This window comes from Rattus norvegicus, chromosome 14 (genome assembly GCF_021556685.1).
Source record: "Rattus norvegicus strain SHRSP/BbbUtx chromosome 14, alternate assembly SHRSP_T2T, whole genome shotgun sequence".
Taxonomy (NCBI): domain Eukaryota; kingdom Metazoa; phylum Chordata; class Mammalia; order Rodentia; family Muridae; genus Rattus; species Rattus norvegicus.
The window spans coordinates 61,531,708-61,553,774 of record NC_141547.1 but is presented as its reverse complement, the minus strand read 5'-3'; positions in this window follow the sequence as shown (position 1 = coordinate 61,553,774).

Here is a 22,067-nt window from a genome sequence, read left to right as displayed (position 1 = left end):
ACAAACAGAGTACACTATAAAGCTCCCTTGAACTAGAAAGCATAGATTATCTCTAATATGCAAACTGCCCTGAACACACAGTCCACAAGCTTGCCACCATCGACATGGATGGGGGACCATCACATGGGGCAGAGAGAGGGAGAGGGGAAGAAAGAGAGGAGACAGATGGAAAAGCGCACACTTCTTTGTAGAGGCTCTTTTCCTCTAGAAATGAATGATATGTGGAAGAAATGTGGAAGAACCGAGTCTGTATGCAAAGCATGCTCTGTGTGGATACAGCTAACAGGACTCCATACTAAGAATAGTCCCCAACTCTGTCAGAAGCCTGCATGATACAAGGCTGGAATTCAAGTACAGAAATGTAAGACAAGGAGGTAGATCTCCTGAACAGAAAACCAACCCAGAATTCAGCCCTAAAACAAAGCCAGTGAACTCAGAAAACCAAAACAAAAATGGCTAAAACACCCTTGATGGCATCCCAGATTCTGCTTACCAATATAAGTACTCGTTGTGTGAAGACCCCTCCCAGGATCCCTTAGGTCTCCCTTCTAAGGTAGTCCGAGTGAGGGGGGTAGAGAGGGAAGGGAACAACAGTTCCTGTACAAACAGTATTTGCAGAATCGTCACCCTTGAGCTGAAGCCAAGAAAGTCGACAATACAGTTGCAAACTTTCTCACATATACTTACAAATATTTTCCCAATTATTTTGCTGACACTCTGCCAAAAATGCACTTAAAGTTCTCCCTGCAGCGTTGCTGAGTGTGTTACCCAGCCTTATACGCTTTCCTTTCCTCATCGCAGTAAGCAAATGAATGTCTATTAAACAGGACTTGGTCTGCTCACCACTCCAGAGGCAGAATGAACTTGATAAATGGGTTAAAGTCACATGTAATAGCCAACTTTATTAAGAGCATAAGGCAATTTATATTCTGAGGGTTAAGAGAGTTCACATAAGTGTCCAATCACAAGGGCAAGCCACACGTAACACACAAGTAGCACACAGCAACAACATGTTTTTCCATAGAGGCATAGAAACAAGTAACAATAGCCAGCTGTAGTGAATAATCTAAAGTACACTTGTCCCTATCTGCTACATCTAGGAGGGGCACAAAAACATTCCAAGGAAAATCCCATGTTTTGAAGAAATTGAGATTCAAGACTCTTGTCTGTTTTCTTGGAGTTTTCTCACAAGTACTAGGAATTCTCACATGCCTCCATTCTTGGACTCTGTTCCAACATTGGTCCTCTGAAGATGAAAGGAAAATGCCTCTACAACGTTTAACACTAGGAAGCTGAACTCCAAGGAAAAAAGACACCACTCACTACCTGGGTTATACAATTAAAAGATAAGTAGTTATGCAAAAACCAAAACTGAACAGCAGGTTCTATCAAAAATGCTTTGCCATTTTGAGTTTTCTAATAATAAATTTTGGAAGTGGTCCATACTATATATCCCTCATGGAAGTTTACACCGCACACAAGGATATTCGAGACTCTGAGAATGCTTACAGTGAAATAATCTAACGTTGCCTGAGTACCTCTCTGTTCGACATCTTGTAGGTTAGGCTTCCTCAAAACACAGTCTAAGAGGATTCCCACTTCAGAGTAAGAAGGAGATTAAAGACCAAATGTGCCTCTCAAATCATGTGATCCACTCCCACACCAGTGCAGTGAGATCAGAAGGCGGGCACCGTGGAAGGTAACTGTGTTTTAGAGAGACCATAAGCTTAGATGGATTAATGTTCTTATAAGAAAAGAACAAGATTGATGCTTTCTTCCTAAGTGTCCAGTCCTCTAGAGGCCACTTAAACACATGGTGAGATGGTGGTCATCTACAAGCTAGCAGAAAGGCTCTCAAAGTAAAACCTACCTTGTTAGCACTCTGGACATTCTAGCCTCCAGAACTAGGAAAAATGAGTATCTGTTATTTAATCTACCCAATCTATAATATTTCAATATGGCACCACAAGCAGTCTGAGGAAACAGATATGGCAGAAATCAATTTAGCAAGAGAAACTGTTCTCAATTTCAAACTAAACATTAAGAGCTGTGAGCCCCCAACTCACTGCCTGTAGAAAGATTCCAGTGTGCAATCTAAGAAGGAGGCTCCAGAAAAAGTCAGTGATCTCCTGAGTTAGAGAAAACTAGGGGTACAGGAAGGACAGAGCAACCGGAGTCTGAAGAAAGGACAGAGGGACTAGGAAAGAGAAAAATGCACCAGGAGAGAAAACTAAGCATCCAATAGATCCTTCAACTGTGCAGCTGAGAGCTTCCTTCATGTAAGAAAAAACTACTCAGAGTCCAAAAAGAGCTACTCAAACGGAGTAAAGGGAACAAGCCTTGATGCTCACACAGGACTCAGAATAGAGCCTGTCCTCACCAGGCAGAGTGAAAAAAATCCTAAGACCTGGAGCATTAGGTAGTATGCTCAGAAGGGGTTTGCCCCATCAAGGGAGAACATTAATTCTAGACTAAGTGCTATTCTGATCATTTCCTGCAAATATTTAAAAGACTCAAGAGGATTAAATGATTCCCAGGTAATTTATCCTAGAAACAAAATTCAAGATTATAAGAATACAAACATACCCAGCACCCAATAAGGTAAGATTTTTCAGTACTAGGCACTTTGTCTAAAATATTTGTCTCAATTAGAACAAAATTAATCAACTGAAGTTGACACTGATAATAGAATGGGCAAGAAGGTAGAGAAGAAGCTGGTTGCAGAAGTGGAGTTTTGGGAGACATTGTTCATTTAACTGTGCATATATGCCTGACGGTATATATACATATGTATGCATCCTATGCATGCAGGTACCTTTGGAGTGAGGGCTGGGAGTGGAGTTTCATGTGGTTGTGAGGCACCATGTGAATGCTGGGGATCAAACTCAGTCCTCTGCAAGAGCAACAAGTGCTCTTAACTGCTGAGGCAGCCTCCAGCTCCAGGGATGATTTGTTGTAAAGTTCCAAGACAGTGTTCTAGAGAAAACACAACATCTAGCATGCAGAGTAAGGGGATGCTTCAAAGGCAGGTTAGGCCTGTTGTAAAATTATAAAAAGGCTTTCTTTTACCCCCACTAGATCTGGCACTGCTGTGCCCCAAGATATCTGCTAGATGTCTTGCCAGAAACAAGCATCCCAACTCTATGGTGGCCCAGTGTCTCTGCCACCACACAATTCCCAAACTCCACAAGAAAGAACACACAACACAATAACCTTTGACCCAATTGATAAGATATATTATAATTGCCCACCTAAACATGCAAAGCCCTGTACACATCCATCCCTTAAGAACATTCATAACAACCTGTAACTACACAGAGTGGAATCTTAACGTCAGCCTCCATGTTTTCTTGGGCGGCTTCTCTTTCAGTCTCCTCCAGTCTCCTCCAGCCTCCAGTCCCTTCCGTTCCAGTCTCCTCCTCTTCCCTCAAACTTTTCTCCCGCCCATCCTTCCTTCTCATCCAATGACAGGTCTCTTTCTATCTTGTACCTGCCTGTGTGATGACATCATTCCACATAGGCCTCTTGGAAGAAAACACTGGAGTCCAATAGAAATGTAAATAAGAAATACCCAAGTTAATAAAGATGAAAAAAAAGAATAATAATAAAAAAAAGAAAACACTGGAGTCAATCCTGAGGACACTCACAACAGAAGCAACCCAAAATGAAACAGAAGAGATCATCAGTAAAATGTGAACTTTAAACAACCTGGAGTGTGTGTGTATGTTGGTAAAAATATGCAGAGATTGGAACTCTTATTATTATTTTTAATTTTATGTGCGTTGCTGATTTGCCTGTGTGTATATCTGTGTGAGGGTATTGGATTACCCTGGAACTAGAGTTACAGTTATGAGCTGCCATGTGGGTGTTGGGAATTGAACCCAGGACCTCTGAAAGAACAGCCAGTGCTCTAACCACTTAGCCATCTCCCTAGCCCCAAGACTGGAACTCTTATGCACAGTTCATAAGAACATAAAATTGTGCCACTACAGTGGAAAACAATATGAGGCTTTCTCAAAAAAGTTAAAAATAGAAATATAATATCCAACAATCTCTCATATTTATGCAGAAACATTAAAACTACAATCTCAAAGATTTGTTTGGGTCCCTGTTTGTTATAGCATTAATTGTAATAGCCAAGACATGGAAACAACACACTTAGCCAGTTGGTGAATAAATAAAGAAAACATGGTGTAAGCGTACCACATAAAAGAAGGAAATCCTGCACAGTGTAAAAACTTAGGAACATTATGCTAAGTGAACTGAGCTAGCTGCAAAGCTTATATATACATAAACAGTGTGTGTGAAACAGTCAAAACAGAGGCAGAGGGCAGGGCAGTGAGATAGGAGCTATACACATGGGGGGGATAACATTTCAGCTATTCAAGATAAACGGGTTCTGGAGATCTGCTGTACCAGCGTGTGCTGGTAGTAAACAGTGCTTCATTGTACACTGAAGATTTTGTTAACAGGGTCAGTTTTGTGTTCAGTGTTTTTTATGTATTTTAAATGAAATGTATGAAAAATAAACAGAAAAAAATAAACCAAGATTAAGTAGGACAAAGGAAATAATAAAGATCACAGCCAAAATGTATGACATAGACAAACCAGAAAATATAAAAATGAAAAGATGGTGTTCCTGGCTTCATGGTACTGGCTGGTTCTGTGTGTCAACTTGACACAAGCTGGAGTTATCACAGAGAAGGAAATGCCTTCATGAGATCCAGCTGTAAGGCATTTTCTCAACTAGTGATCAAGGGAGGAGGACCCAGGCCATTGTGGGTGGTGCCATTGCTGGGCTGGTGGGCTTGGGTTTTATAAGAGAGCAAACTGAGCAAGCCAGGGGAAGCAAGCCAATAAGTAACATCCCTCCATGGCCTCTGCATCGGCTCCTGCTTCCTGACCTGTGTGAGTTTCAGTCCTGACTTCTTTTGATGTTGAACAGCAATGTGAAATGTGTAAGCTGAATAAACCTTTTCCTCCCCAACTTGCTTCTTGGTCATGATGTTTGGGCAGGAATAGAAACCCTGACTAAGACAGATGACTCTTCAGTAAGGCCAATATAATTAATAAACCTCTATATGAGCCAACAGGGGCACAAAATCACTAGTATTTGAAACAACAGAGATGCTATACTCGTGGACACATGAAGAACTTCATGACTACACATCTGATGGCAGGCAGGGCCAGCCTTCTGACTTTGCTATTGCCTCACGTTGCTTTGCTTCTGGATTCTCTGGGAATGTGTGGTGTGGCCAGGAGCCAGACTTACTCAGACACAGGCTACCTTCTTTGCAATGCAAACAGGCTACCAGGCCCTTAAGTGTAACTTTTATGACCTACCACAGACTATCGCAAAGTCTCTACATGACAGGTCTCAAGGGAAAAAGCTGAAGCTGACATTCCTACACAGAAGAGGTGCCCGAGCTGGATGGTGCCTTGTCTGTAATCATGGGCCTTTTGTTCCCAACCCAGGGGCCTGCATTTGAGGCCTTCCTCAGCACCTCTATCTTCTTTCCCTGAGAAAGAACAGAGAACTCAGTGCCCAGCAGGTTCTCACGGCCCTTACTCTCTTCTCCAGGTCCCCAGGTCTGTTCTGTATCCTATTCTCCTCACTGGTTCTGAGCTACCTGACTTATGCCCAAACTGTTTCTTGTGGGGAATGAGCCGGCTGGAGGTCGGGCAGCCTTACTCTCTTCTTTTGAGGCCCTAGTCAAGAACTAACGCCATATCTGACACTTTCACCCAGGCTTCTTGCCTTAACCAACTAGCCACTCTGGTAGCAGGTGATTTTGACTCTTGACATTATGAATTACAGAATCACATATCAACTTCTCAAAAAGAAAAGACTTCTGGGATTTTGATTAAGATTTCGAATTGAATCCTTTGATCAGTTTGAGTAAAACTGACAATGAAACAGTCCTGCATCAATCACATGGCCCTTTTAAATTTCACCCAGGAATGTTGTCACAGTCTGTCTCTTCATTTGTTGTCAGGATACAAGACTTGCACAGACTTTGTCAGACATTTCTTCTCGAGAGCCTTACCATGTTGCCCAGACGGGTCCAGAACTCCTGAGCACAATTGTTCCACCTGTCCCAACCTCTCACCAAGCTAGGACTAAAGACCTGTGCCACCAGCTCAGCTGAGATTCGCATACAAGGAGTTGAGTCAGGGGCTTCCACATGGTAGGCCTATGCTCTGCCATTAAGCCACATCCCAAGCCTAATTCACATTTTTTAAATGCTGCTGTTTAATCCTGGTCTCTGACTGATTTCTGATATATAAAAACAATTGATTTTTGTATATTGATCTTCTATCCTCAATGTTGGTAGGGCCATTTATTTGTTTTGGCAGCTTTGTGGTAGACTGTACAACATTTCATATCTAAGTAGCAATGTGGTCTGTGAATAAAGACAGATTTATTTCCTTACTTGCAATATGAATGGCCTTTCTTTTTCTTAGTGTTTTTACATTGGCGAAACTTCCAATAACGTGTTGAGAAGTTGAGTAAACATCCTGTGTTCTCCGTATCTAAAGACAGAGGCACTCTCTGTTTGATAAAATTGTGTGGAAAGCCAGATTTTTACTGGGGGTAATGATGTGAGTTTTGTCACCATGCATTTCAGAATGGGCTGAAACTTCTTAAATAGAGACTGGCCTTAAACTCATTATCCCCCTGCACCAACTTCCGGAATACTAAGATTACCGTTTAAGCAGCCAATTTTTTATAAATACCTTTTGTCATATTCAAGAAATTACTTTTAATTTTACTGAGTTTAATTTTAACTAGAAGTCAATGTTGAATTTTGTAAAAATACCTTTTCTGTATGTACTGATATAAATACATGGTTTCTCTGTTTTAATGCATTAATGTGACAGATCAGTACATTGTCTTGATTGTCAGAGTGACAATAGATTGTCACTCTGATGCTGTGGTCTGGAATATGTTCTTTCCAAAATTCATGGTACCAATGTTAACAGCTTGCCTTGGGGGGGTGGGCTTTTAATGCCTGATTAAGCCATGAGAGCTCCACCCTGGCAGGTGGGCCCACTCCTTCCACATCTGATGAAACAATGAGAAGCCCCTTTCCATGCAGATATTGTTACCTTTCTTTTGGACTTCCTAGCCTCCAGAAATGTGAGCCAATAATTTTTTCTTTATAACTTGTGGGTCCTATGTATTCTGTCATAATAACACAGATTGACTAGCATGAGAATATATTATAGGACTGTTAGAATATACTTGCTCCTTTCTCTTTATTTATTGATTATCAAGGTAATGAACTGCCTATCATCCTTAAGTGATGATTTTAAAAATCATAATGAAATCATTAATTTGAACACAATTATGAATTATTTAAAAAATTCAAGACATTGCAGCTTTTGTCCCGATGGATCTCAAATAGTCAATATTTGGTCAATTGCAGCCTCTCCATGGATCCTGCGGAACCCTTTTGACATTGCTTGCTCATCACTCAAAGTGTGCTTATGTCTGGCATGACAAGATGTCCCAGTTCATCTTGTACATTTTCTTCCCTAAACCAGAAATAAGTCAATTACCCAAAAAGTAATTGTATCTGTCAGTGCTATTCATTGTAACAAGATTGGTTGTTGTTACCAGGTATTTCCAGGTACTTGCTAGTAACTCTGGATTCCAATACAAACTTTTTTCACTTATTTGTATCTCTTCTCCCACCCTTACCCCTACAAATCTCAGGGATAATGGATAAAGTATTTATGCTCATTTATTTGCTTCTTCCTGCAACCCACATTTAATAGCTGCTAGGCAGTACTAAAGTTTTAACATGCTCCCTTGTTCTAGCATGACTACTTAAACCTGTAGCACACCTCCATTGTCAGGACATGCACATGTGTGCATTCATTCCTTAGTCTTGCTTTACATGACCCATCCACCATCCATACTTGCTGGTGGCTTGCATAGTCATTCAGGTTGTATGACCCTTGTTTTCTAGTGGAGTCCTTCAGAGGGCTGTATAAGAGCAGTCCTCTCTATGGTCTACATGTTGAACACAGCAGCTTAATGAATCTTGTCTACTCGGAAATAAGTTTAGTTGGGTATAAAATTCCTGGTTGTATTTTCCTTGAGAATCTTAAAGGTGTTGCTTTTATTTTCCTCTTGCCCTACTCTGACTTTGTTTCCTTTAGAAGCCACTTATCGTTTTTGTATAGCCATCCTGAGATGTGTGTTTTCTTTCTTAAAACTAAGTAATAAACAAGAATGTCTTGGTGTTGGTTGGTTGTGTTCATATCCTGAGTTTCACAGTGGTCCCTTTCAATATATAATCTTAACCCCCTTTTTAAAGTTCAAGGAACTCTTCTTGAATGATATTTTATTTTCATCATTTATTCTCTTTGGTGATATTGGTTTTCCTCTGCCATAGCTCATAGCTGAGTCACTTTATGTCATCATCATCCTTTCCTTTGGAGGTTAAGAAGGCAGAGTTTGCTGCCTAGAGCTTGCATTGCTCCAGCTTACCTTCCCAAGTGCTGGGTGTTGGTATTATGTCTAAGCTACCTCCACAGCCAAGTATGCTCTGCCCCACAGATGCCTGACAACAGCCAGCTGTGCCTGACTATAAAGCGAACGGCTTGCCCCCTCCTCCCTCTTGCTCTCTGCTCTTCCCAGTCCCTTCTTTCCCCATCCCCCCCGCCCCTTTTCCTCCCTGCTTCTACTCTTCTTCTCAAATTAAACCTTTCCACATGGAACCATGTTGGCTTGGTGTGCTATGTCCCGGCGCAGGCTGAGATTTAAACCCCAACATTGGTCCTAACACTGGGAATACAGTCATGCGTGACCATGCTCTACATACCTTTTTTTGTAAACTGGGAGATCGGATAGTAATCTGAAAGATTACTTAAATCCTTCGAGGTCCCGCCACTAGTAAGAGTAGGACAGAACACAGCTCTACCGAACTTTGAATCCCCGAATCTTGGCTCCGCGACCTTTCCACTTTGTCCAAGTTTGGCACAGAATCCCCCATGCTTACAGCTCGTGTTCCCCCACACAGTTGCTTTCATGCCTGATGCCTTCCTTCTCCATGGACCAGTGGCCCTGGCATTACCTGGGGACACAAAGAAACACAGAGTGCCAAGTGAGTCCACAACGCCAACAAACTCTCTGCCTGCGAGGAGGTGCTAACAGGACAAGGTAGCTCACACTGTGGTTCTCACTCTACTTCATATTAGATTCCCCTGAAAGTATATAAAATCCCAGTTGCCAGACCAGAACCTCTACCAATTACCTCAGAGCGTCTGGGAGCGGCTTCAAGTGTTCCCAAGTACAGACAAGTTCACCAGCCCCTGTGTAAGGGCCTTGCTCCCTCCTAGTGCTGGTTCCTTAGAACCCAAGATTTGGCCTGGATAACAAGTCCCCCAGAGGCAGGGGTGTTTGCTGGCTGCTGGAGGAAGGTGCTTCTAAAGTGAAATGCTGCTGCTGCCGGGCTTCCTTCAACACTGTGTATTAACTCTGAGCTAAAATAATGGAGGAGTGTTGCAGGTTCCTGAGAGGCCTTCAGGGATCCAGTATCCAGCCACTCCCTGGCGCCCCAGGGCAACAGCTACTGCAAGCACAGCTCCCTTTTCCAGTGCCCTCACCGTCCATCTATGGTTTCTTTCCCTCCCTATCCTTGTCCTGCTTCTCCTGGCTTCCCCTCTCTGGGCTTCCGTGGTACTCTGGTTACTTAGTTAAATTTGGACTAAATTAAAACTTCAGTTTTAGCCATAAAACTTAGGAACTTAAGCCAGGAGACGAAAGGGGCCATGGTGACGAATGCCTAAGAGAAGCAGCGTGACAGAACTTGATCGGCTTTGCACCCAGACTCCATCATGACAAGCAGCATTTGGTCTGACGACTGCAGTGTGACAGGATTTAACATGCTCTACTCTCACTCCAGCTTATAATTTACATTCTTTTCTCTCTGGTAAGACCTGAGCAGCTACCATCAGCAAGTTGTGAGGGACTTACCGAAAATGAGGCAGGTCTGTGTCAGGTTCAGAGATAGCCAAGAGCTCCTCGTCACCTCCCCTGGCCTGTGGGGTAGAATAGAGATGCTTGTTTCTGAAGCAAAGACTGGGTCAGCCCTGTTCTGTGTACCTTGGACTTGGCACCCCCATTCCACCTCACTTTAGCTGACTGCACCTGAGATTGTGGGACACCTACCCAGAATTCCACAGGGTCAAAGATAACCTCTATCACAGAGAAAACCAATCTGTTTCTTCTAGGATTACCAGAAAGAAAAGCTGAGAGCTGAAACTGTCCAATGGGAAGGCAGCCAAGTAGGGGACCCCTTTGAACCATGGACTGATCCCATATTCTTCTCTGGCATTTTTAATGCACTGTTTATTTGGTATATGGTAAATGACTTGCTCAAACATAGACTATAACCCGTTTATGCTCCAAAGTTTCTGTGCCTAATAAACATACCCTACAGACTCTAGCTTGCTCCAAGCTTCAAATTATAGGCGCCTCAAGACCTGGAAATTTTCACACAGCCCAAAGGCTTCTCTACAGAGAATGTAAGGAATTAATCCTAATAATTCTCTAAAGGACACTGAGGAAGGCTTCATTTCCCAAAGGAGGTGTTTCAACAACTTCCCTGAGACTACTCTAGTCAGCAAATGATCAAGTGCCCACAAGCTGACCAGTCAGTCTCTGGGGAGAGGTCTCTGGTTGCCTGGGACTGATCAAAACAGGTTTGTGTTCTTCCTCCTCCGCCTGCCCCACCTCCCACCCCCTACTCCCACCCCATCCCCACCTACTTTCACCTCCCTTGTGGCTGCTATTTAATTGTTGGGTCTTGAAGATGAAATAACAGAAATGTCCTGGCATAAGTAAGTAATTAGCCTAATGAAAACTCACTTTAGGGGTAAACTAATTAGTCAATAGAGGACAAGCTGCTTTGGAGGGAAGTCCCTGAAGATTAAGAAACCCACTGGGGACAGACAAGCTGTCTATGACCCTGCTGCAGCAAGGCCAAAGAGTCCCTGCAGCTTTATGCATCCGATTAATTAAGTGAACTTATCTGAAACCTCTAGGATCCAGGCCTTAAACCAACGGCCTTATATGTCCCACGGCTAAGATCCTTGCTCTCACGCGCTGTTTCTCAGTGTGGGTCCAGGAAACCACATCAGCGTCACCTGGAAACCCCGGCTGCTGAGTCAGAAAGTCTGGTAGAGGATCGCACAGGCTGCGTTTAACAAGCTGTCCACGATTCTGGTAGAGGCTCATATTAGAAGGCCGCGACTTTACTGAGGTCATTCTTTTGCCCCCTTTAGGTGAGATTGAATGAGGACCCACCAGAGGCAAGGGGGCAAAGTCCACAAAGTGGGAATTAAACTCAGCTGATTATGGCCTTGGGACCGGAGAGTGATGCAACCCAGTTCGTAGGTTTCCTTGGCTCTAATCCGGGACAGGTACAGCCTCATCTTCAGGGGGTTTCGCGAGTGTCAGGCATTTCAAAATTTGTCTCACCAGGTCAGGTGTCACAGGTCTGGAAACTACAGCTACTTAAGGGGTTGAAGAGAATCACAAGCTCAAAACTTACCCCTAGGGCAAAAAATCTCAAGATAGCAGACGACCACATCCGTGCATACAATGCCGTGCTTAATGCGTTTTTAATTAACTTTTAAAAATGTTTCTGGGTCTGGGTAATTCAGCTTAGCCTCTGAGTCCTGAGGATAAGGATTTATTTTTTTTTTTTAAGGCAGAAATATGTTTTCCAGTGCTGACTTTCATCCAAATAGTTTCAAAGATTAGATTAAAACTCTCTAAAATCGAAACTCAGCTTCATGCACTTAGGCTTGGAACTGGGTGTGGGGGGGTACATCTTATGTTTGTTTTCTTTCTTTTTTAAGAGAGGTTTTAAATGCTTTTGTTTTAAGTTTGTAATTCAGGATTAAATCTAACAAAAAGATCCAAAATTACTTGAGCGTTAACCTTGAAGTGGAGACCATTTTCACTCAATTTATCTGTTATAAAAATAGAAATCTTTAAAAAAATTTTTAGAAAACACCAGGAACTGTGAAGAAGAAAAATAAACCCTATCCCCTCACTCAAAGAAAACTGCTCCTTTAATTATTTCATTGTGCCATTTTTTTCTGCTCGTGCCTATAAGGTTAATATGTATGTAGATGTGAAAATTAATGGCCTTGCTGCTGTGATTCCCCAAATTTTATTTAGGTTCCCAAACTGGCAGTGCCACCGCGCAGATGTAGAGCGCTCACAAAAGGTATAAAGAGCTTTACCAATGCAACTCTGCCAAGGGCAGAGCAGGACCCAGAGACCATTCACAACTGCCTCGAGATTGCCAACAGTGCCGGGGTTTCACTTGTGGCCAGAGGTGGCGCTGGCCTGAGACATCCAGCTACACAGGCAGGCCTCTGCCTCAGGAACTAGGTGCACCTGTGACAAATGAACAGTCAGACATCAAAGCCAGAGTTCTCTCCCGTCATGGACAGGCACAGTTTTAAATCCATCTCTTCGATCTCTTTCACTGGCCCATTAGTGTAAGAGGAAAAGCTAAAACCAAAAGCTTCGTGGCAAAGCTAAATTTCTTTTGACACTGGTGCCTGGTGGCTGTGCCAGTGTTTCTAATAACTGAACATGTATTTACCTATATTCTGGAAGAAAAAAAGTGTGGATTAAGAATACCATAGAGGTTTTGGGTTATTTTTCTCATAAAACAACCAAGAAAGGTCAACGAAGCACGTCCTGAGAGCTAGCTTGCCCTGAGGAAGGAGAGTTCATGTTTATCGCCAAGTGATGTGCAAACGGAGCTGACGGTAGAACGTGTGAGCCACGTGGCCACTATGCTCTTACATAGCCATCCTAAAACTCACAGGTGCCTCTAACCCTACAGTTAGAGTCCCTGCCACGTGACAATAAAAGATGTCAGCCTCACACATGGCTCTGAAGTCACCACAGGGCTAGTTTTTCCATCCCTGGGCAAGAATGTTCCAACATCTTTAATGACCAAAGATAATCCTCTGTCATCATCTTGTGCATCTAGGTTATAAAAATATATACCCACCTTTGAAGAAAGGTCTTGGTCCACTGATGTCAACTGCAGGTCAGGCTGTGGAAAACTGGCACGGAGGCAAGAAGGAATGAAGCCTGCTTATGTTATCACTTTGTATTTTGAACGGAGAACCTCACTATGCAATGTTCTATTTGGAGATCTAATTAAGGCATGAGGAGTGATTGATTCTAGATGCAGATCACTGTCAGTCACTACCAGGATTGAGGTAGGGGGAACACTTTCTAGTGAGCCACGCAAGGGAAAACCTTTGGTTTCAGAATGAAGCCCTGAGGAATGTTTTATGTCTGTAGGTAGGGAGGAGCCAAACAGCTTACCACATCTCACACCAAGGCAGAGGAGCACATTTAAAGAGCAGGGGCGTGCAGACCTGTCAACCTCATTTATTCCCTTTGTGGGACACTTGTCATCTCTGATAAATCAAGTGCGTACGCTTTCTAAACTAAAGTGTGGAGACTGAAAATACAGTGTCAAAGCTCCAATAAGTAGGGGATCAGCAGACAGGATGACCCCAACATGTGCTGGGATCTTCCCAGCTATCTTGCATAACAAGTTTGTGTTCATGTTTGTGAGAGGAGAGGAAGTCCTCTGCATTGGAAAAGACTGGGGAATTGTTTTTAGAGACTCGAAAATGGCTAGATGTAAAGTCAGGCGAGCTTGCTCAGAATAAACATCCACCTTGAAGATAATTAGAAGAATAGCCCGGAGCTCCTGAACACTACTCTAGGTCATAACCCTAACCCTAAACTTAACCCTAACCATAACCCTAACTCCCTAACCCTAACCCTAACTCTAACCTTCAGCCATCCCTAGCGTAATACTAACCCTAACTCTAACCCTTACCCTAACCCTAACCTAACCTAATCCTAATCCTAAACATAACCCTAACCCTAATCCTAACCCCAAACTTAACCCTAACCATAACCCTAACTCTAACCCTAACCTAACCCTCAGTCAACCCTAGCCTAACACCAACCCTAACCCTAGCCCCGTAACCCCCAATCCTAACCCTAACCATAACCCTAAACCTAACCCAAACTCCCTAACCCTAACCCCATAACCCTAAAACTAACACTAAACCCTAACCCTAACCCTAATTCCCTAACCCTAACTCTAAGGCTAACCTAACCCTAACCCTAACCTTAACACTAACCTAACCCCCCAGCCCCCTAACCCTAACCCTAATAACCCTAACCCTAACCCTCTCTCTCGCTCTAGTGGGGAGAGGGGAGGGGGAAGGGAAAGGGGGAAAGAGGGGAGGGGGAAGAGGGAGGGGGAGGGGAGAGAGGAGAGAGGAGAGAGGAGAGAGAGACAGAGACAGAGACAGAGATAGAGACAGAGACAGAGACAGAGACAGGAATTGTGGGTAGCACCAGAGAGAGAGAATGTCTAGACTCTGGCAGGGGTATGGTGGAGACAAAAGCGTTCCTGCACCAGACTTGGAGTGCGCATGTGCACACGTGACTTCTGGTACCACTGCCAATCTATTGGGCCAGCCACAGGCTTGGGTGCAGACTGCGCATGCTCTCCTCACTTCCTCTGTCAGTGCCTCACAGTACTGGGGTCTCCGGGGGCTTTCTAAAGATAACACTTAGGATGCTCCTACCCTTGTTTTGGATTTGCGTTCTAGGCGCCGGAGATCTCATTGTTTTACAACCAGGCAGCCGGCAGGATGGGAAGAAAACGAATTATGTCTACTTAGGAAGCAGAGCACTACATTTCCTGTGATTGCAATCTCAAGGGTAACTTTTCATGTTTATGTGGCAGGGTTTTTTGACAGAAGTCTTGAAAGTTTTAAGTTTTAAAAGTTAAACTGGGCTTCATTTGAGTCCAGAAAGTCAGCGGCTCAGGGCTCTGGCAAGGGACTTATCACTTCTTGATAACTCTTGAATGGCCTTCCCTGGGCCTGGTTGCCAGTGGCATTGCCTTCTGGACCCTAGGAGCATGACTATCCATGTACTGTAAGAACATTTATACCCAAAGAGTGGGTATTCAGTTGTCCTTCAGTTTTAAGTGTTCGTCTTATCTCCTCAAAGCACGAGAAGAGCTAGGCTTTGCAGACGATGCGTGGTTTGGGCTCCTAGGATAGTTCAAGGCTAATGCCTACTCCAGGAGTAGCGCCACACTGTGATGACAAAGCAGGGCCACAAACTCTGAATGACACAGGACTTTAGAGCATGGAAAATGCTATCTTGCTACATATAAGTATGGGAGCAGGGCACAGGGATGAGTGGATTGTCCGCGGAGTGGATGGTATGGTGGGCAGATGGGTAGAGAACTTCTAAGTTGTACGAATACAAGATAATGGCTTTGAGTCTAGCTAAGACTTGCTAGTCTTTTATTCCTTAGTGGTGTGACATCAGAAGATTTAAATACTGCTCCAAAACCAACTTGTCCACCTCTAAAATAGGTATGACCTTACTTGCCTTGCATGTTTGTTGACCTAATCGACTGTGAGGCCCGTAGAACACCAGGCAGGTAAGCCCTCAGCAAAGAGAACAGCTTTTTATTTGTATAAGTGGTGGCTAGAAAATCTTACAAGTATTCCTGGGATTCAACCCAGGCTCAAAGAAAGAGCGGACTGAGTTGGAAGGGGAGGAAGGAACAGGGTGGTTTGCGATGCCCCAGAACCTGTGCCTGGAGCTTTGGAAGCTTATGAGTCACTTGGGGCTGCTACAGAGTCATGGAGCTTGACAGGCAAATCAGAATTTGAACAGTAACCATGCCAAGGAGTTTCCCTGGATATCCGCAGAGATTTCTGGAAGGTTCTGAGGGAACTAGGAAGGCTCCCAGGAGCCCCTTTCTTCCGCAGCCTGACTTTGACAACATCCGGACTTCCTTTGCACTGGGAAGTTCTGGTTTTAACTATTTATAGTTCTCCTTACCTTTTATAAGCAACCATGACTTCCTGTGTCCACAACAGCTGCCGGATCCTGGCCATGAGCTCCCTTCCATCCCCAGGGAGCTGCCACAAGGCTGCAGCAGACAGAAGCTCTTAGATGGCAGGAAGTAAGTATAGTTGAAGGTTTTTGTTTTGTTTTGATTTCATTTATTTATTTTTTTAAAGAAAAGGTCTACTCTCATGACCCGGACTAGCCTAGATTTCCCCATGTGGTCTAAGGCTAACTCATGACCACCCTCATGCCTTAGCCTCCCAAGTGCTAGGATTATAGGCATTTGCCACCACACCTGGTGCCAGCGAGTTCTAAAGATTAGATGGTACCAAGGGAAGCAAAGCCTTAAACCTAATTTGAATCAAAAGAACATCCGCCTGTGTCCTGACTCACCCTCTCACACGGCTCCAGAGTACTGTGTGGCTGTAGGTCTGGGGGCACAGTTGCAGGTGCTTGGAGGCTCCTTAGGGCCAAGGATTCTGGGGACAGTGTCTGCAAGGAGGCTGGCACAAGAACCTAGAGCACTCCCAGAAGGTCCCTTCTGTAGGAGGCTGCAGAGTCTAAGTCTGATGATTGCCTTTGAGAAGCAAGCACCTTAGAATGAAGTGCTCACTGTTCACAATGGCCTCCGTGCACAGAGCGTGGGCACACGGCAGAGAATGGGAACTCTGTAGGTTTAGGCCAGTGAGTCCGTTTTGAAGGGAGAGGACCTGCCCTTCTTATTTTTTCTTCTTCTTCTTCCTCTTCCTCCTCTTCTTCCTCCCCCTCCTCCTCTTCCTCCCCCCCCCTTCAGTAGGGTTTCTCTGTGTAGCCCTGGCTGTCCTAGAACTCTCTCAGTAGACCAGGCTAGCCTTGAACTCAGCGATTCACCTGCCTCCACCTCTTCTGGGAATAAAGGCATGTACCACTATGCTCAGCCAGGTCCTGCCTTTTCAATCAGACATATTTGTTTTAAGAATCTTGAGTATCTGCTGACATAGTCTTACCTCCTCATCTTGCCCACAGCGTCCTCCCTGCAGTGATTTCTCCACCAGCACACACCTGTCCACACCAGAGGAGAGCATTGGGCTGTTCTCCTCCCCTGACCCCACAAGAGCCTAAAATAAGCAGCCGTCTATGACATTCTGATTGTGACTTCTAAACAGAAACTAAACATGCAAAAGACTACTTAGAAAGCCTTCATGCCATCAGCCCCCCCCCTTCCTAACTAGCCTCCCTCTGCATAGCCCGACCTACCTGTCAGGCTAGCTCCCAGTTAAGGGGACATGGACATGTCTTGGTGCTATGCATGATTGCTGAAGCTGGTTCTTAATTATCTGGCACTGTCAGTGTGGGGAGAGTTGGCAAGCCCTGGCCCAGGTGGCTGCCTACTGGCAAAAGAGCAGCAAAAAATTAAACTGGAACAAGAGTTTGGGGTTTCCATCTCATTCATTTGGATGGGCAGTTGTCATCTTTAAACGATTGGCTGAATTCTTACCCTAGCTATAACGACAGAAGGCCCATATGGAGATTGACAGCTTGGGCCAGGTCCCAGCTCTCTTTTGCATCACTGACGAACTTTCAGGCAAGTTTTCTCATCCTTCTGCACTTCGGTTTTTCTCTGTGTGAAGACTAAGAATCTGCCATTGGCAGAGACTGGCATGTGGCACTTACGACATTCTTGACACACCACCACCACACTGGTCCTCCCAGCCCAGCTTTCCTTGCAGTTAGGGCTGCTGTGTCCTCAGATTCTCTTTCAATGGAATGTGATCCTTTACTCTCTCTCTACCACCTGCTGGTCAAGGGTGTGTCAGATCCAGGGGCCTTGGAGAGTGATGGAGCTACTATAATGTAGGAGGAGCCTAGGGCCCCAAGTTGCCATGAGAAAAGCTAGCTGCCAAACATTTCCACTGAATGACTACTGAAAAACAAACAAAAACACAAGGCAAATTAATAAAATAAAAACAAAAATATATTAAGCTAAAAGGCTTAGACTTTAGGGTGAATTTTTATAAAGGGTATCCTGCCTCTTAAGGTTGTTGGTAGTCTAAAGTAAATTAACCTAGGAGTGCCTTTAGAGCAACTCCTGAGGCATTATATAAATGTTCTATATGCTTGTGTGTTATTGTGAAGTATTGATAGATAAATAAAATGAGAAAGGACAAAATAGGATTTGCAAAGGTATTCACCAACAGTCTTATTTCTTAAATTACTCTGTGTTTGTGTCTGTGTCTGTGTGTACACACATTTAATACATATATATTAAATATGTGTGTGGCTATAAACTTTACACTTTAGAGACAAAAGATGAAATTATAGAAAAGTATGTTGGGTCATTCATGAATTAGTATTATCCATTAATATATTTTCATGGTCCTTACAGAAAAGCAAGTTCCTTCAGAGAGATCGACTTTTAGATGAGGCAGGTAGAACATTCATTCTCAACCAAATATAGTGTTTATGCAGAAATAATCATCAACATACTTGCCTATATGGGGGAATGAGTGAGCGTGTGAAACCAGACCTGTGGTGATGCAGAAATGAAGCCGGACTTCTGGCGATGCTTCTGCAGCATATGTTGGTGTTCCCTTGTAGTGTCACCTTTATGTCCCCATGAACAAAGCATAGCACCCAAGTCATCTCTAGTCTTCTCTTTGTCACCAGGAAGTGTCCAACCTACTACCATGTCCTTCTTGCATCCCCAAGTCCCCCTTTACTGCCACTTTCCTCTTGCCGCACACTGCCTCTTACAGAGAATCTCAGGCCTTTCTGGAGAAGGGTCCAAGTGGCAGAGCAGAACAAGCCAGTCACATTCATTCTTTAGTGATAGGCTTGGCTCCTTCGAGTAGCATGTTTTTTTGGGTACTTGCTATGAACTATGAAATAATGTAATGAACAAAGCTGGTAAAAGTCTCTCTGGATACATTTTGGTGAAAGAAAGTAGAGAATAAATAAGTGAAGTCATGGCATATTAGATGTGATAAATCTAAGTGGAGAGCAAGCTAGGGGAGTGTAGTGGTTTCAGAATGCATTTAGAAGAGGCCATTTTAAGCCAGGTGGTAAAGACTCATGGAAAAGTAGCATTTAGTTCAAGGCTAGAGAAAGTGATGGGGTGGGCACATGAGGAGTTAGGAGAAACACACGGGGGGTGGAGTGAGGTCTTTGAGCTTCATAGGGAGGTTATCTTTGATTTTGAGCAAGGAGAAAGTCATGGAGGGTTCTATGTAGAGAACCTGACATGTTTAATGAAAGGATCATATCAGTTGCTAGATGGAGGAAAGTCAAACACAGGCAAAGCACAAAGCTATGAGACTAGGACAGGAATCTTGGCAAGAGATGATAGAGTACGGTGACTTGAGCCAAGCTGAGGATGGCATGAGTGCAAATCCTGCAAATATTTGTGGATAGAGCCAGACAATTTTCTGGCTGATTAGAGATAGGAGTTTAAGAGTAAAGGAGGAATCAAAACTGACTCCATGGGTTGAGGTCCAAAAATATGAAAACCTCGTTGTGATTTGATGAGATAGGGCAGGAGCAGGCTTACCCAGGGAGGGCAAGTTTCCTTTCTGGGTAAGTTAAGTCTGAGATGCATGTTCCCCATCCAAATGGGGACATTGAAGACAAATATGTAACAAGAATTCAGGGGAAAGGTCCAGGCAGAGAAATACATTTAGAAGATGTCGGCATATAGATGGAATTTCAAGTTGGGAAGCTGGCTGGGATCATAGGTCAGAACACATGGATAGAGCAGACGTCAAAAAAGCAACCCTCCACCCATAGTAAGGGGTCTGGAAGCTGAGGAGAAACCACAAAAGAGACCAAGCAGAGAAGGGGTACCTGGCAGAATGCAGGGTTCTGAGAGCTGAGTAAAGAAAAGTACTTCCAGAAGACGTGAATAAACTGCCACAGAGGTCAACAAACAGGGCTGAAAATGGACCACTGAAATTAGCAACATGGAATCTTCTAGAGACTTAGCAAGAGCAAAATAGAAGCCAAACACTGACAGGAGTGGGCTGAAGAAAGATCAGGATAAGGACAAGTGGAGACAGAAAATTCAGACACAACCTGTTCCATACTATAACAGGAGCAACTCACCAAGGCATGGCTGGAGGGGAACACCGGGCCAATAGTTTTTTTTTTTCCTTCAGGCAAGAAAAATTGCACCTTAGTCGTATATATTGACCAGAGCAGCCAGACATGATAGTAAGTTTCCTCTAAGTGTGTGTTCTCCCCTTTTTCCTAAGGATTGTTTTAATTTGTGAGTAATCTGATTTCTGCAGATCTTTTAATAAAATGAAGCTGCATGAAAAAATTCTGTTTGTCCCATTTCCCTGCAAATACTGAACAGGGCCTGTCGGCCCTTGTGTGAGAAGCTGCGTTTAGATCAAGCCTGCTGGTTTCCCTAGGTTTCCTGGCCTCCAGCCCACAGCACAGCTGTTCTGTGGATACTCCCTTCCCTCCACACAGGCCAGGCCTGACTACATTCATGTAGCCTCGTGCCTTTCCAGGAAAATAGACCCACTAAGAAGGTGATTCTGCAACAACAATCACGAATAAGCTTATCTTTCTCCTTTAGAAAGTTCAAACTAGCAAGTTTTCAGATAAAAATTACTTGGACTTTTTAAAACTTTTTTATTTTTTTATCCTTAATGCCAACGTTAACCAGTCAAAAGACGCAGGCAAGCAAGTCATGTGGAAGATGGAGTGGTGATTGTGCGACTGAGTCAGGAACTGTGAGGATAAAAGTAGGGGGCCACATAGTGACACACAAACTGAGTAGGGTGACTTGACTCTCATTGACAGGTCATGTTTTCCTGATACCATGTGTGGCGCTTTGAAGGAAAATGGCCCCCATAGACCCATAGTGGGTGGCAGTGTTAGAAGGTGTGGCCTTGTTGGAGGAAGTGTATCACTGGAGATGGGCTTTGAGGTTTCATAAGTTCAGGCCAGACTCAGTGTCTCTTTTGTCCTGCAGTCCGAAGATCTGGATGTAGGACCCTTACTACCTCTCCAGCGCCATGTCCACCTGCCATGCTTCCCATTGTGACGATACTAGACTAAACCTCTAAACTGTAAGGCAGCACCAAAGAATGTTTTCTTGTATAAGAGTTGGCATGGTCATGGCGTCTGTTCACAGTAATAGAAACCCTAACTGAGTCACTATGTTTTCTATGTTTGTCAGAATTCAGCTTATGATTTAGGGTAGACATTCAGGCCCACTTAACAAAAGTGAGCATTTACTCACATAGTAAGGATGCACAAACAGAATGAGTCGCCTCCAGGCATACTGGTCAATGGTACAACTGATGTCACTCAGAATCCAGCTCTTCTTTCTCCTTCTGGGCAGTGTATGGTTCGTAGATGCCTTTCTAGAAGCAATAAAGACTGGCAACCTCTGGCAGCTCTTGATAATCTTGCGTCATAGCAAATGAAATCCCAGGGCAGAAGCAGTCTCCTTCCTAATACTCTAATTAAGCCCTTGGAGAATGTTTGATTGGTCCATTTTGGGTCATCTCTGAGTTCCTGAGTCAATCACTGGCCAACGGGATAGAGAATGATGACTAGCTAAGCCTGAGTCACGGTCTGTACTTGGATGGAGATGAGATCACAGGGAAGCAGGTGTCCTAAAGGGAAATTAATACTCGCTTGCCAAAGAGAGAGGAGCTGCATGCTGCTGGAGCTACTGGAACATGGCGCGTGGCTCCACCCCTCAGGCCAATTTTCTTATAAAGGAAAGGTGCTCGTTTTTTATGAAGGGTTCTTACTGCTGTTAAAGATCACCCAGGGAGGGAGGGGGAGGGAAGAGACTGGCAGAGCACTGAAAGCTCTTTCTTGGTTACCGCTTTCAATTTTGAAATTGAACTTCTAAAAAGAAAATGAGCCAAAAGAAACCAGGAAGATTAAATTCATAAAGATAAAAAATTTAAAAGACAATATAATAAAAAGTAAAGCCATCCCAACTTCAACTACTTGAAAAGCTTACTAAATAGATTAGGAGACCTTCATAGAGGGTAAAAGAAATCATAGAGTTAAGGATAGAGCTCAATGGTTCATGTGACCTGAATGTGTGAGAACTAGATCAACTCCTAACACCAAAAAAAAAAAAAAAAAAAGAGAGAGAGAGAGAGCGAAA